This window comes from Pongo pygmaeus, chromosome 16, assembly GCF_028885625.2.
Source record: "Pongo pygmaeus isolate AG05252 chromosome 16, NHGRI_mPonPyg2-v2.0_pri, whole genome shotgun sequence".
In the NCBI taxonomy this organism is placed as follows: Eukaryota; Metazoa; Chordata; class Mammalia; order Primates; family Hominidae; genus Pongo; species Pongo pygmaeus.
In genome coordinates, this window is record NC_072389.2 from 98,495,118 (window position 1) to 98,509,476 (window position 14,359).

A 14,359-nucleotide genomic window follows, 5' to 3' on the forward strand; every position below is an offset into this window, starting at 1 on the left:
TTTATAAATGTGTCATCTTACATTTGGGATTCAGATTCTCTCAAGCTTGCTAAGAAATGTGTGAGGCCACTGGCATGTTTCTGAAATGTGACCTTTTTCTTGCTTATTTAAAACAAAATAATAATACTTGCCTCCCAAAGGTTTGGGAGGTTAATGTAATTTAAAAAAAAAAAAAAGCCTGAATGTAATAAGGCTTCCAATGGAGGGCACACGACAGTGACAGCTGGGGAAAAGACAGTATTTTCTTTATGAAGAGATCCCTTATGGTTTCCTCAGGCTGGTAGGGATTTTTAACACTTGTGCTGTGATCAAAACTGTATTACTATTAATGGTATAATGTGAAGGGGGGCGGCGGAGGGCGTGGTCAAGACTTCTATTATAAGGCTTAAAGGTGGATTTTTGACCCAATCAGAGATTTAAGAGAATTTTTCTTTAGCCACTCTTTTGTGTATCCATGCCCTCTGAGGCTTCACTTCAGACTCGTCCATCGTTTGGCAAAGAAGCGGTGGACAGAGTTCCTAAAGAATCCTTTAACCTAGAAGGGTCAGGAATCCTCCCTCCCCTCAGTCTGAGAAAAGAATGCAGCTTTCCTTCATAGCATTTCCTCCAAAGGACCCTGCCCCGTTTGTGTCATTATTATTTTACAGTGACTATCTCTTTTTTTGTCTCCTTTTGTATGTATGGTTCAGATAAAATCTCGCACAACTTTTTCTGCAAATGCCATTGGCATACCGGAGCACAAGCTTTAGAGTACAGCCTCAGGTCTTAAGTTGTCTCCAGATTTTCATTAACATAGGCTTCCTGTTACAAAAGAGAAAATGTATTTTAAATTTTAAAATACCTTATTCTAAGAACTTCAGTTAAAAAAAAAAGACAAAAAATTTAAAAGAACCCATACTCTAATAATGCAGTCACTTGTTCTTAGGCTAGACTTAAGTTTGTTTTGGGGGATTATACCGTGTATACAATTTGTTACCTTGTTTACTTAACATTTAGAAATTACTGTTATATTTTATATTACTGAAGCAAATTGTGCTCAACAGAAAACATGAAAAATACAAAGAAAATCACCCAAAATGTGACTACCAAGAAATAACCACTATTAAGCTAATCGTCTGTACATCTGTATTTGTCTTAAAAATAATACTAGACATAGTTTTATAACCTACATTTTGTATTTATGTATAATGTACTTTTTTATGTCAATAAGAATCTTCATAACTTTTAGAGTCTGCACAGTATTCCAGCAGATGAGTATGCCGTAGTTAACCATTAACAGTTCTCTTATTGGACACCAGATTTGTTAAATAGGTTTTGGGTTTTGTTTTGTTTAGTTTTGTTTGAGACGAGGTGTTGCCCAGGTGAGATCATAGTGCGCTACAACCTAGAACTCCTGGGCTGAAGCAGTCCTCCAGCCTCAGCTTCCCAAGTAGCTGGGACTACAGGCACGATATGCTGTATGCAGCTCGTTTTTTGCTTCTGTAAATAATGCTGGCATGAACATTTTAATACAAAAAGTTTTGTACAGGTTTCTGTAAAATAAGATTTACAATGAATCTTTTAAGGTTTTTTGATACATATTTTAACTCTCCAAACCAAATTGTTAATTGTATTGCCTCCCCAACCTAGCTCAAATCCTAGCTAAACTTTAATTGCCCTCACTCTTCTAAATTTATATTGGTTTTTTAATGAAAATTGTAAATTGTATATTCTCAATGTATTTTTTATATGCATGTGTGTCCAATAAATACCGGACATGGACATTAACTTCAAGTTAAATATTTAAAAGGACTCCTTCACCTTCAACCTGCTAATACTACGGAAACCTGTTTTTCTTTTTAACTAGTTCATTTCTATGTAGAGATGTGATGCAAAGGAAACTAATTGCTAAAATTTTCTTTCTGATGTGCAGCAAGGATATAAACTTTGCCCTAAAATTATTTAAGTGTAAATGAACTTGGTTTTGTTGTTTGTTGTTGTTGTTTGTTTGGTTGGTTGTTTTTGAGAGGGAGTTTCACTCTCGTTGCCCAGGCTGGAGTACAATGGCGCTGTCTCGGCTCACTGCCACCTCCACCCCCCTGGGTTCAAGCGATTCTCCTGCCTCGGCACCCGGAGTACCTGAATTACAGGCGTGTGCCAACATGTCCGGCTAATTTTTGTATTTTTGGTAGAGACAGGGTTTTTCCACGTTGGCCAGGCTGGTCCCGAACTCCTGACCTCAGGTGATCCACCCGCCTCAGCTTGCCAAAGTGCTATGATTACAGGTGTGAGCCACCGCGCCCAGCCTTTTTTTTTTTTTCTGAGATGGCGTTTCAATCTTATTGTCCAGGCTGGAGTGCAATGGCTCTATCTCAGCTCACTGCAACCTCCGCCTCCAGGGTTCAAGTGATTCTCCTGCCTCAGCCTCCCGAGTAGCTGGAATTACAGGTGCGTGCCACCACGCCCAGCTAATTTTCATAATTTTAGTAGACACGGGGTTTCGCCATGTTGGTCAGGCTGATCTCGAACTCCTGATCTCGTGATCCACCCGCCTCAGCCTCCCAAAGTGCTGGGATTACAGGCGTGAGCCACCGCGCCCAGCCCACGCCAAGCTAATTTTTGTATTTTTTGGTAGCAACGGGGTTTCACCATGTTGGTCAGACTGGTCTCAAACTCCTGACTGATCTCAAGAGATCTGCGCACCTCAGCCTCCCAAAGTGCTGGGATTACAAGCGTGAGCCGTCACGCCTGGCCACCTCCTATATTTTTAACCCTAGTTTCTCTTTAAATGAAATCCTTCTACTTACTATACTTGCAATAAATACATTGCAGTAGAATGAAGAACACTTTGTTAAGAATATTAGAAGGATACGGGACTGTAAGAACTGTCATAGGCCAGGCGTGGTGGCTCACGCCTGTAATCCTAGCACTTTAGGAGGCTGGGCAGGGTAGATCACTGGAGGTCAGGAGTTTGAGACCAGCCTAGCCAACATGGCAAAACCCCGTCTCTACTAAAAATACAAAAATTAGCTGGGCATGGTGGCGGGCACCTGTAAGCCCAGCTACTCGGGAGGCTGAGGCAGGAGAATCGCTTGAACCCTAGAGGCGGAGGTTGCAGTGAGCCGAGATCATGCCATCGTGCACCAGCCTGGGCAACAAGAGCGAAACTCCATCTCAAAAAAAAAAAAAAACTACCATAGATGGCAGTCATTATTCTGTAATAGTCGTCCTTTTAGTGACAATACCCTATGGCAGAGGTTGATCTCTTCGACTACAGTATTTGAGGTCAATTCAAAGTCTCCGAGTAAACCTTTGCAAAGTTACTGAGTAGTCTGATTCTATAGAACCCCAATAAACATGAGAAATTTTTTTTAACCTAACCAGCACTGTGCATCTGAGATTAAAATCTGTTACCAGAGATTCATGGTGATCCTTTCAAAACAGCTCTAGATATTTTTGTTTGTTTTATCATTCGTATTTCATAGCTGATACCCAAAGCAGATAATGATGAATGTTTTACATTTCAATTGTTTTAAGGAACACTTGACTTTGAACGGCTTGTGAAAGCTATAGCTCTTAGAAGCCTGTCTCCTTAAAGCTGAAATTTCATATCTGCTACTGATATGACTGAGGAAGAAGAGAGGGAGGAGAAGAAAAAAAGTTTTTTTTAATCTCAAGGGCCTTTGAAAATATCCTTTAACTGAGGTACAGTTACTGCCTAGCAATGAAAGGAAAACGTCTTGTAAATTTGCCTCTTTACTCAGTCCTTCCAGAAATGAAAGAGGCAATCTATAGGTTGTCTCATATCCTAGACTGTAGACCCCAGAGTCTTTGCTGCTAAATTGGCAAGTTCAATAGTCTTTTTTTTTTTTTTTCTTTTTGAGACGGAATCTTGTTCTGTTGCCCAGGCTAGAGGGCAGTGGCACTATCACGGCTCACTGCAACCTCAGCCTCCCAGATTCAAGCGATTCTCCTGTCTCAGCCTCCCAAGTAGCTGGGATTACAGGTGCCCACCACCATGCCCGGCTAATTTTTGTATTTTTAGTAGAGTTGGGGTTTCACCATCTTGGCCAGGCTGGTCTCGAACTCCTGACCTCGTGATCTACCCGCCTCAGCCTCCCAAAGTGCTGGGATTACAGGCGTGAGCCACCACGCCTGGCCTTCAATAGTCTGTTATTCTAAAATTATACTGTGCTTGCCACAGTCATTCCTTTGCTCTCTCCAAATGATTTAGAGAACACAGAATAGTAAAGAGGAATAAAATAAAGGCATGAATAATGGGAAAATATCAATTAGAAGCGAGTACGTGATCATCTTAAAAACAATCCCAGAGAATGCAACGCTCTTTCCTTGGGCGATCAGTTCTGACCACACCCTTTTTTTTTTTGAGACAGCCTCCCTCTTTCACCCAGGCTGGAGTGTACAATCTCAGGTCACTACAGCCTCCACCTCCCAGGGTTCAAGCGATTCTCCTGCCTCAGCCTCCGTAGTAACTAGGACTACAGGTGCGTGCCACCACGCCTGGCTAATTTTTCTATTTTTTGGTAGAGACAGGGTTTCACCATGTTGGTCAGGCTGGTCTCAAACTCCTGACCTCAAGTGATCTGCCCACCTCGGCCTCCCAAAGTTCTGGGATTACAGGTGTGAGCCACCAACCCTGGCCTCCTCCCCCTATATTTTTAACCCTATTTTCTCATGGGCACATTCCAGCAGGGTTAGGGCTCTAGGCATATATATCACTACTAGTCTCCCCAAGATTTCTCTTCTTCCCCCGTATCAAATAGCCCTAAAGCCTTGCTCCTGGTTCTTCCAAGGCCCCGTGGAACTGTGGTTGAGAACTGGGACTTGGGCCGGGCACGGAGGCTCAAGCCTGTAATCCCAACACTTTCGGAGGTTGAGGCGGACGGATCACGAGGCCAGGAGATCGAGACCATCCTGGCTAACACGGTGAAACCCCATCTGTACTAAAACTATACAAAATTAGCCAGGAGTGGTGGCACATGCCTGTAGTCCCACCTACTCAGGAGACTGAGGCAGGAGAATCGCTTGAATCAGGGAGGTGGAGGTTGCAGTGAGTTGAGATCACGCCTCTGCACTCCAGCCTGGGCGACAGAGTGAGACTCCGTCTCAGAAAAAAAAAAAAGAACTGGGACTTGGGAGTCAGAGGGAGCCAGAGTTGGAGTCCAGTTCTGTCCTTTCCAAACTGTGTAACATTGAGCAGGTTCGTATTTCTGAGCTTCAGTTTCCTACTTGTAAATTGCAAATATTTCTTTATTTGTTCCAATAATTGGATAAATGCTGGACATTATGTAGTACTTAGTAAAATGCCTGGCACAAATAATAAATTCTCAATAGATGGTGATAATTATCAATCCTTCTGCTTCCTTAATCCACCTTCTGCCTGCTGTCAATGCCTCCTTCTCCTTTGGCCAATTGCCTCCTAATTGGTCTCCACCATGCCCGGCTAATTTGTGTATTTTAAGTAGAGACGGGGTTTTGCCATGTTGGCCAGGCTGGTCTTGAACTCCTGACCTCAGGTGATCCGCCCACCTCGACCTCCCAAAGTGCTGGGATTACAGGCGTGAGCCACTGCGCCCAGCCTATATGCACTGATTTCTAAAATACATTGTTAAATGGGAAAAAATAGGCCGAGTGTGGGGGCTCATGCCTGTAATCCCAGCAGTTTGGAAGGCCAAGACGGGAGGATCACCTGAGGTCAGGAGCTCGAAACCACCCTGACCAACATGGAGAAACCTGTCACTAGTAAAAATACAAAATTAGCTGAGTGTGGTGGCACATGCCTGTAATCCCAGCTACTCAGGAGGCTGAGGCAAGAGAATCGCTTCAACCCGGGAGGCAGAGGTTGCAGTGAGCCGACACTGCACCATTGCACTCCAGCCTGGGCAACGAGAGCAAAACTCCATCTAAAAAAAAAAAAAAAAAAAGGAGGTATGAAAAGCTGAATACAAAATGCATCTATTTGTGTAAAAAAAAGAGAAAGGAGTGATATTTATTTTCATTTTTTTTATTTATTTATTTTTGGGACAGAGTTTCGCTCTGTCGCCCAGGCTGGAGTGCAGTGGCACGATCTTCACTCACTGCAAGCTCCACCTCACGGATTCACGCCATTCTCCTGCTCAGCCTCCCGAGTAGCTGGGACTACAGGCGCCCACCACCGTGCCTGGCTAATTTTTTTGTATTTTTAGTAGAGATGGGGTTTCACCGTGTTAGCTAGGATGGTCTCGATCTACTGACCTCGTGATCTGGCTGCCTCGGCCTCCCAAAGTGCTGGGATTACAGGCGTGAGCCACCGTGCCTGGCCAGAGTGATATTTATATTAATGGGAAGGGTGCCTCTGATGGGCAGTCAAGGGTCTGGGTGAGGAAAGATTTTCTTTTCACTGTATACTCTTTTGTATTGTTGGGAAAATGTCTAACGATTTGCATAAATATTAAATTTTTAAATTAAAAAAACAATCTAGCATCTCTTCCTTTGGGAAGCCCTGACTGGCCCTCTCTGTTCCTTCCAGGAGTTTCTCCTTCTTTCATACCCCCAGACTTTTCACGGTGTTTACTTGTTATATTACAGCACTTATCCCATGTGTGGAAGGTTTCCCTGGAAAACCTAGACTATCTAGAAGGTAGGATTGATACTGCATTCATTTTTATGTTCCTAGGATCCATTGCAAAGTGATACATGTGCACATACACTTTTTTTAAGTCAGTTTTAATCTCTTTACACATTTATTTAAGAGTTAATGGATGGCCAGGCGTGTGGCTCATGCCTGTAATCCCAGCACTTTGGGAGGCCAAGGCGGGTGGATCACCTGAGGTCAGGAGTTCGAGACCAGCCTGACCAACATGGAGAAACCCCGTCTCTACTAAAAATACAAAATTAGCTGGGCGTGGTGGCAGGCACCTGTAATCCCAGCTACTAGGGAGGCTGAGGCAGGAGAATCACTTGAACCTGGTAGGCGGAGGTTGCAGTGAGCTGAGATCGCGCCATTGCACTCCAGCCTGGGCAACAACGGCGAAACTCCGTCTCAAAAAAAAAGAGTTAATGGAAAAAGTCTCCGATCACTGATGTCTTTCACCACCACCCTTATCCTAGTCTGCTTGTGCACAGGAGACTTTGAGCTCTATAGACTCACTTTTACAATCTCACCCCAGCCTATATTATCAGACATCTCCAGCAAACCTTCCGGTGGCTCCTGCTACAGCTGACTTTTCACTATGTTTTTGTAACTTGTTGCTTTTGTCTTGTTTTGTTTTTTAAATATCCACAATGTCCTCACCCACTTCTAGCCTTTATTCATGCCGTTCGCTTTACTGAGGTCCTTCCCAACTCTGCCAGCTTAGACTCCTTTGAGACCAGCTCATCGAAGTCACTTCCTCTTTGAAGCTTCTGTGTCCCCCGCCCCTGCCATCAATCTTAGATAAGCTTAACTTGATGTTTCTACTCTCTCTCTAATCAAACTATGTGATCACTTATCATTTATGGCAATTATCATTTTACATGTTAGTCCTCCAGACAAAAATAAGAACCCTTCAGAGACAGGGATTTTTGCTTTGTTTATCTTACTCTTCCCAAAATTTATGCCTGGCACGCAGCAGGCACTCAATAAATAATTGTTGCATGAATGGATGAATGAACAAGTTAATAGTAAGTGCTCATAATATTTGGATGGGCTGCACTTGGAGGCCATCCCTGAAGTTACTTATTAGGGGCAACACACCTGTATGCTGTGTTTGTCACATTTGCATCTTGGCTTGGCACCTCGAACTGGAGGCTTTCTGGTAGTGTTTGCCATTCTAATGAAGGTGTAGAAACCTAATTACATATGCCCTCTGTAAGTGTGCAGACCCTTAAACTAGGATTGCTAGATGTAGCAAATAAAAGTACAAGTTGCCCAGTTAAATTTGAATCACAAACCACAAACTATCTTTTTAAATGTATGTCCCAAATATTACTTACACTAAAAAAATTATTCAGTTTATCAAAAATTCAAATTTGACCAATGTATTTTATCTGGCAGCCTTACCTCAAAGGCCAAATTTCCAAACCCTGCCTTCTTGCACTCAGATCCTGTTAATTCTTAGATAATTTTATGAACTATGCAATTTTATCATCTTTATTAGACAACCAGTCCTCCAACTCTGCTTGCTCTTTTACATACATTTAAACACTTTGCTCTCTTCAAAATTGTTTTATTATATTTTAAACATCAGAGTTTAGCCACTTAACAGAATTGTATTTGAGAGGGCAAATGCCCCTGTGTCTTTCCACCGGCATTCTCTGTATATTTTCTTGAAGTCTCTATTCTGCAGTACGTCTTAGTTAAAGGAAGATTATCTCCAGGTATGGCGATGGGGCTGCTGTAGGCCATTAGAAACCCTGCAGAGCTGTTTGAGCTGTAAAATGCCACTTCCCTGCAGAGGAAAGGTGGGAGTGACACTACCCAACCCTGTCTCTGCACCGACCTAGCTTGGCAGCCATTACATATTATTATACATTAGGCTTTCCACAACTTTTGCAAAAGTTAGAGCCACCAGGTGATCTGAAAGAAGGCATTTTCAGATTTCAGTTTCTTAGTACTGGTAAATGAGCACCAAAACCAAAAATGTTGGCACCAACTGCAGCTGCACATATTTTTGTTTTACAGTCACAGTTCCTATCACATTAAATGGCGTTCCCTTGAAGCTTCAAAGTGGATGACAGTTCTACACTACAACCTTTTCGTTGCACGTAATTAATTTTCCCTGTGATAAGTCGCCATCCCTTCAACATCCAAACTTGAAAATTACCAGCTAACACTGTCCCTAGGTGTCTAAACTCATGCAAAACATTTGTTTAGTACTCAAATATCACAGCTCCGCATTCTGAAAAACATGAAACGTCCGTCAGAAATTACTAAGAAGTGGTGACTGGAATGTTGGAGCATTTATTTACATTAGGGAAAAAAGGGATATGTTAAAAGGGGGTTGGGGTGGAGGTGCAATAAATGTGGCTGAATATGGCTAAGAAGCCTGGAGAAAATGGCTCAATCCGGGAACGAAAAATCAATTTGCCAAGGCCATGATAAGACTGAAACATCTCTCTCCTCTATATTTCATGAGAAGCCATCCTGATGGCCACAGTCATGCCTGCCATTAGAGCAGGGTTCAGGAGGAGTGAACGGGTACGCCTGACAGCAGTTTACAGCAAACAGACATCTACCACAGAGCAAACCATCAGAGAAGGCACTCGGCGAAGGGCTGTATCTTTCATCTTTGGAAATGGACTGAAGAGATATTTAATGTGTCAAGAGCTCTACTTCCGGGAGACCAGTATTTCTTTTTTATTCAGTTATTTCAAGGAGGGCTCCCAGTAAATTTTGCTTGGTAAGGAGATTAATTTCAGAGCCATGGACTCCCGTAGGATGTTTACGTTGCAGAAACCCAGGGCAATGTTATTTATTTCTTCTGTCAGAAAAGCAAGACAGCAATAAACTACCGCTTAACTTGTAAATCACAGAAGTGACTAACCTGAACGAAAGTTATTTGAGGACCAAGGAAGAGGGATTATTTATTCTACTGTAAGAACTGATCTACAAAGAGATGATACGTTTTCTGATCATGCTTAGCTTCTCAAATAAGTTAATTCCTTTTTCTGGTCATTCTTAGTAAGCTATAATTTGTCCATCCATTTGTCAAAAATGAGTTTTCATTGCTTCAGGACCCATTCATTTTTTAAACCTATTACATAGTGTGACTTTGTGAAAGTTGTTTCTTTTGTTCCGTTCCCGTGTTGAGTAGCTCTCTTTTGCCCGAGTCAATATTTTAGGGTTTTAGTTTGGTTTGGTTTTGGGTTTTTTCTTTTTTTTTTCCTTAATTTTAGGAAGCCTATTCTCCGACATTATTTGCCCAGTTAGAGACTACTGCTACCCTGGGAACAGTCTTCGACCTGAATTTTATTTCCTCTAGGAAGACAGGATGGAAACCCCATTTCACGTTTTGGCTTCCCAGGAGCCGCAGCCCAGGCCGACCAGCGCACAGGCTTCGGGCAGGAAATGTCAGGGCGCCTTTAAGAGGAATCTGCGGTAATTTTCCACCGGCCTGCCGACGCGGCGGGATGCTGGGCGCGGCAGAATGCGGCTGCGCCGCAGGGCGCGCGCCTCCGTTGCCAGGATACCGCCTCCTCCACCCCCGGCGCCCAGGGCCCTTTTGTTTCCAAGATGGCCTCCGAATCCTGTTTTAGTGCGCTAGGAACAAAGCCAGTTTGCACACTGTTGCACACTGTTGAGCTTAGCGGAAAGCAAGAGTTATATGGCTGGCTTTCAGACTGTTCAATGTCAATATTTATTTACTGTTATAACCTTACAAAAATCTGTTCAGTTATGTTGTCTGGATGAGAAAAATCAAGGGAGTGCCTCCAGGTGTGTAAGCCATGGTCTCAGCCTTTCTGTGGCAGGGCTTTTGCATTCGTTGTTGCTTTTGATAAGAATTCTGGCTTTTCTTGTTAAACTAGCTCAGGAAGAAGTCTAGGCGATGACAGTTAACTATAAAACCATATAATTACGTGTAGTTCAGTTTGGGTAATGATGCCCCGGGCCATGTCCACTCCCCTTTTAAAAATACTTGTCGATTTTTCTTTCCTTTTTTTTTTTTTGAGACAGAGTCTCGCTCTGTCGCCTAGGCTGGAGTGTAGTGGCCAGATCTGGGCTTACTGCAACCTCCGCCTCCCGGGTTCAAGGGATTCTCCTGACTCAGCCTCCCCAGTAGCTGGGATTGTAGGCGCCCGCCACCACACCTGGCTAATTTTTTTGTATATTTACCAGAGACGGGGTTTCACCATGTCGGCCAGGCTGGTCTTGAACTCTTGACCTCAGGCGATCCGCCTGCCTCGGTCTCCCAAAGTGCTGGGATTACAGGCGTGAGCCACCGCGCCTGGCCCTATTTTTCTTTTTCTTGAAATATTAGTTTACGGCCGGGCCCAGCTACTCGGGAGGCTGAGACAGAAGAATCGCTTGAGCCCGGGAGGCTGAGGTTGCAGTGAGCCGAGATCGCGCCATTGCACTCCAGCCTGGGCAACAAGAGCCAGACTCCGTCTCAAAAAAAAAAAAAAAAAAAAAAAAAAGCTTACACCTGATCTGATCTTATGGTACCACTATAATTATTATTAGATTATAAATTCCTTGGGGATGGGAGCTTTGTTTTTTATCCATCTTTGTATCCCGAAAGTGGCTCTGCCTGTAACAAACCTTCAAATAAAGTTGCTAAATAATACTAATTCACATCAAAAAGATACTAATTAACATCTATTCTGCCGAGCACTGCCATTAAGATAGGTACCTCCATTTTATTCCCCGTTTTACAGATAGAGAAACTAAGGCTCTGGGAGGTTAAGTAATTGCCGGAGGTGCCACAGCTAGTCGTGCTCGGTGGAATCCGCATCCAAACCCAAGCAGTCTGATAAGAGCCTGCCCTAAGGCAGCCATTGTGCTATATACTGCCTCTGTAAATACAATACTACTGGGAGTACATGATGTCTTCTAAGTGCAGCACTTGCAGAGTGTGAAAGCCTCTTTCCCTGAAGTACACCCCTCGTTGTTGTGAACTGACTTCTCACATTTGAATCAGGTATTAGTCACCCAGCCATTTAGATGCTTCCCTCTGAGCTGAAAGCCCCAACCCTAGCCAACCTTGGTGGCAGGGACTGGGGAAGTATAATTCAAAATTTTCTGCCAACCTATAAAGGAAAAACAAAAACAAACCAAAAAACAAAGCAAAACAAAAAAAACCTACTCACAAAAGCAGAAGAAAAACAGTTGTATGATAGAATAAGCGTTAAGCTAAAACGTGATGTGCATCACAGGTTATCAGCTAAAGAGATTGCAAAGGACACAAAGAAATTTCAACCTTTTACATACCTAAGCAGATATACCCCATTACCATACATGTTTTCAAGATTAAATAGTAACCAGTCTCCAAGTAAGAGGACTTGGCAGCACCATTTGTCACACCTAGTTCATGCAAAATGCACACAGTAATTGGTATCTGGTAATCTGTGTTAGCTAATTAGTTTTATTTAGAGGAAAAATAAACTTACATTTTTATAACAGGAATTAGGTTTGCACCTTGAAGTAAGGCACCTACTGGAGTTAAGACTCCTGGTCTCCCACAGAAACTGTAAGTAGGGACGCTACCTTCTGTGGTGACTGCATTTCAAAGAGACAGCTCCCAGGTCATTGAGTAAGACATTTCTGGGCTGTAAAGCTGGCAAGAGGCTTATTTCGCTTTTAAAAAGATTTACATACCTCTCAAAGGGATAGAGAAAGAATTTTCCCTTACAAGTTTTCTCAAATAAATGCTGAAAGGAAGGGAGGAAGGGGAGTCTTTTTCCCTTGCTGTACTAGGGACACATTGATTTATATTTTAGATCTGCATCTGTGTCAAGATTAGACCAGCTATTCCAGTCAAAGAGTCAGCTTGCATTCGGAGTTTCAGCTTGCTGGCCCACCCTTTCCACAGACATCATAATGAATCAGATAGTGGGAAGCCAGGAGAAGGTATTGTCAAATGCTGAGGGTTAAATCCTCTATTTTGATGGAAATTTTTACTTCCTGGTTTCTTTGAAATTAAGCCTAATTTCTGGCAGATGCTGAAGTGAGTTTGCATGCTGCACCAGGCCACGATAATGTGTCTAAGAAATGCAGACCAGGCAACTGGCCTTGATGTTCTTTTGAGTTGTCTTCACTCCTCAGTCTTCTCTCTTCTACTCATGTAGGCACCTTGGAGATGCCTCACAAGAAGGACTTCTCTCGACTGACCTCCTGAGCTTAAGACACCTTTGCTTCTAGCATCCTACCTTAGCTTCTTTTCCAAAAGACTCAGGCTGCTTGTGGCTCCAACATCTTAGCCTGTGCTGATAACCAAGCCTGGACCACGTTCCTTCACCATTTCTGCTTGCTTGGCTCAACCAGCAAGACCGTTCCTACTATCCTTTCCTTCTGGACTCTTTCCCTGACCTGCCTTACTGCTCATGAACCTGCATCTGATTTGGTCTCCCCTGGGCTCCCAGACCACTTGGTAATTTCTCCTGTTACAGCACACAAATAGTTAAGTGTGGGTAGTCATGTTTAATTCTCTAGTCCATAAACTTCTTATTTTATATTCAAAGATTTTTTTAATCTTTTTGTTCCCAGCACTTCACAGCAGGGTGCCTACATGAGTAGATCTGAGATCTTAAAACTGGTGACCTACAGGTTGAGTCAAGCCCACCAAACTATTTTGTTGGGCTCTTTTTAACATTTGTTTTGTAAAATTTGAAGCTACAATTTAAAATCTGAATTTACGTACAAATCAGAGACTTTGCCTTATCTTGTTTTTTTTTTACCCCCACCCCGACTTCGGCTTATCTTAAAGAACAAGATACGGCAGCCGGGCGGGGAGGCTCACGCCTGTAATCCCAGCACTTTGCGAGGCCAAGACGGGTGGATCACCTGAGGTCAGGAGTTCGAGACCAGCCTGGCCAACATGGTGAAACCCTGTCTCTACTAAAAATACAAAAATTAGCTAGGTGTGGTGGCGCACACTTGTAATCCCAGCTACTTGGGAGGCTGAGGCAGGAGAATCGCTTGAACCTAGGAGGCAGAGGTTGCAGTGAGCCGAGATTGCACCACTGTACTCCAGCCTGGGTGATAGAATGAGACTCCATCTCAAAAAAAAAAAAAAAAAAAGAACAAGATATGGCTACCCTATCATACCCTATCAGCAGGTGCCTGGTGCTACTTTAGATGGTATATGAGCTGTCCACTTTGCCGTAGCCTTTGCCATTCCCTATTGCTTCTCCATTGATGTTAAGTATGAAGCGTCATTTATATTGAGTCTGCACTAATATTTTTCTTGGAGTAAAGTATTTCTAAGTACCAAAAGAGAGAAAACAAGACAAAAGCATCTTTCAAGAATAATGAGAGGAAGCCTCCCCTTTTTTTTGGGGGGGGACAGAGTTTCACTCTAATTGCCCAGGCTGGAGTACAATGGTGTGATCTCGGCTCATTGCAACCTCTGCCTCCTGGGTTCAAGCGATTCTCCTGTCTCAGCCTCCCGAGTAGCTGGGATATTACAGACATGCACCACCACGCCCGGCTAATGTATTTTTAGCAGAGATGGGGTTTCTCCGTGTTGGTCGGGCTGGTATCGAACTCCCAACCTCAGGTGATCTGCCCACCTCGACCTCCGAAAGTGTTGGGATTACAGGCGTGAGGCACTGCACCTGACTGAGGAAGCCCATTTCTTAGTGGAAATGAAGAGTTGCCTCTGTTTATTAGACACATAAAATGTGTCTGTTTCTATTTTTCTTAAATCTAGCTGCTTTGCTCATTAGTTAACTTCCTGGCCTC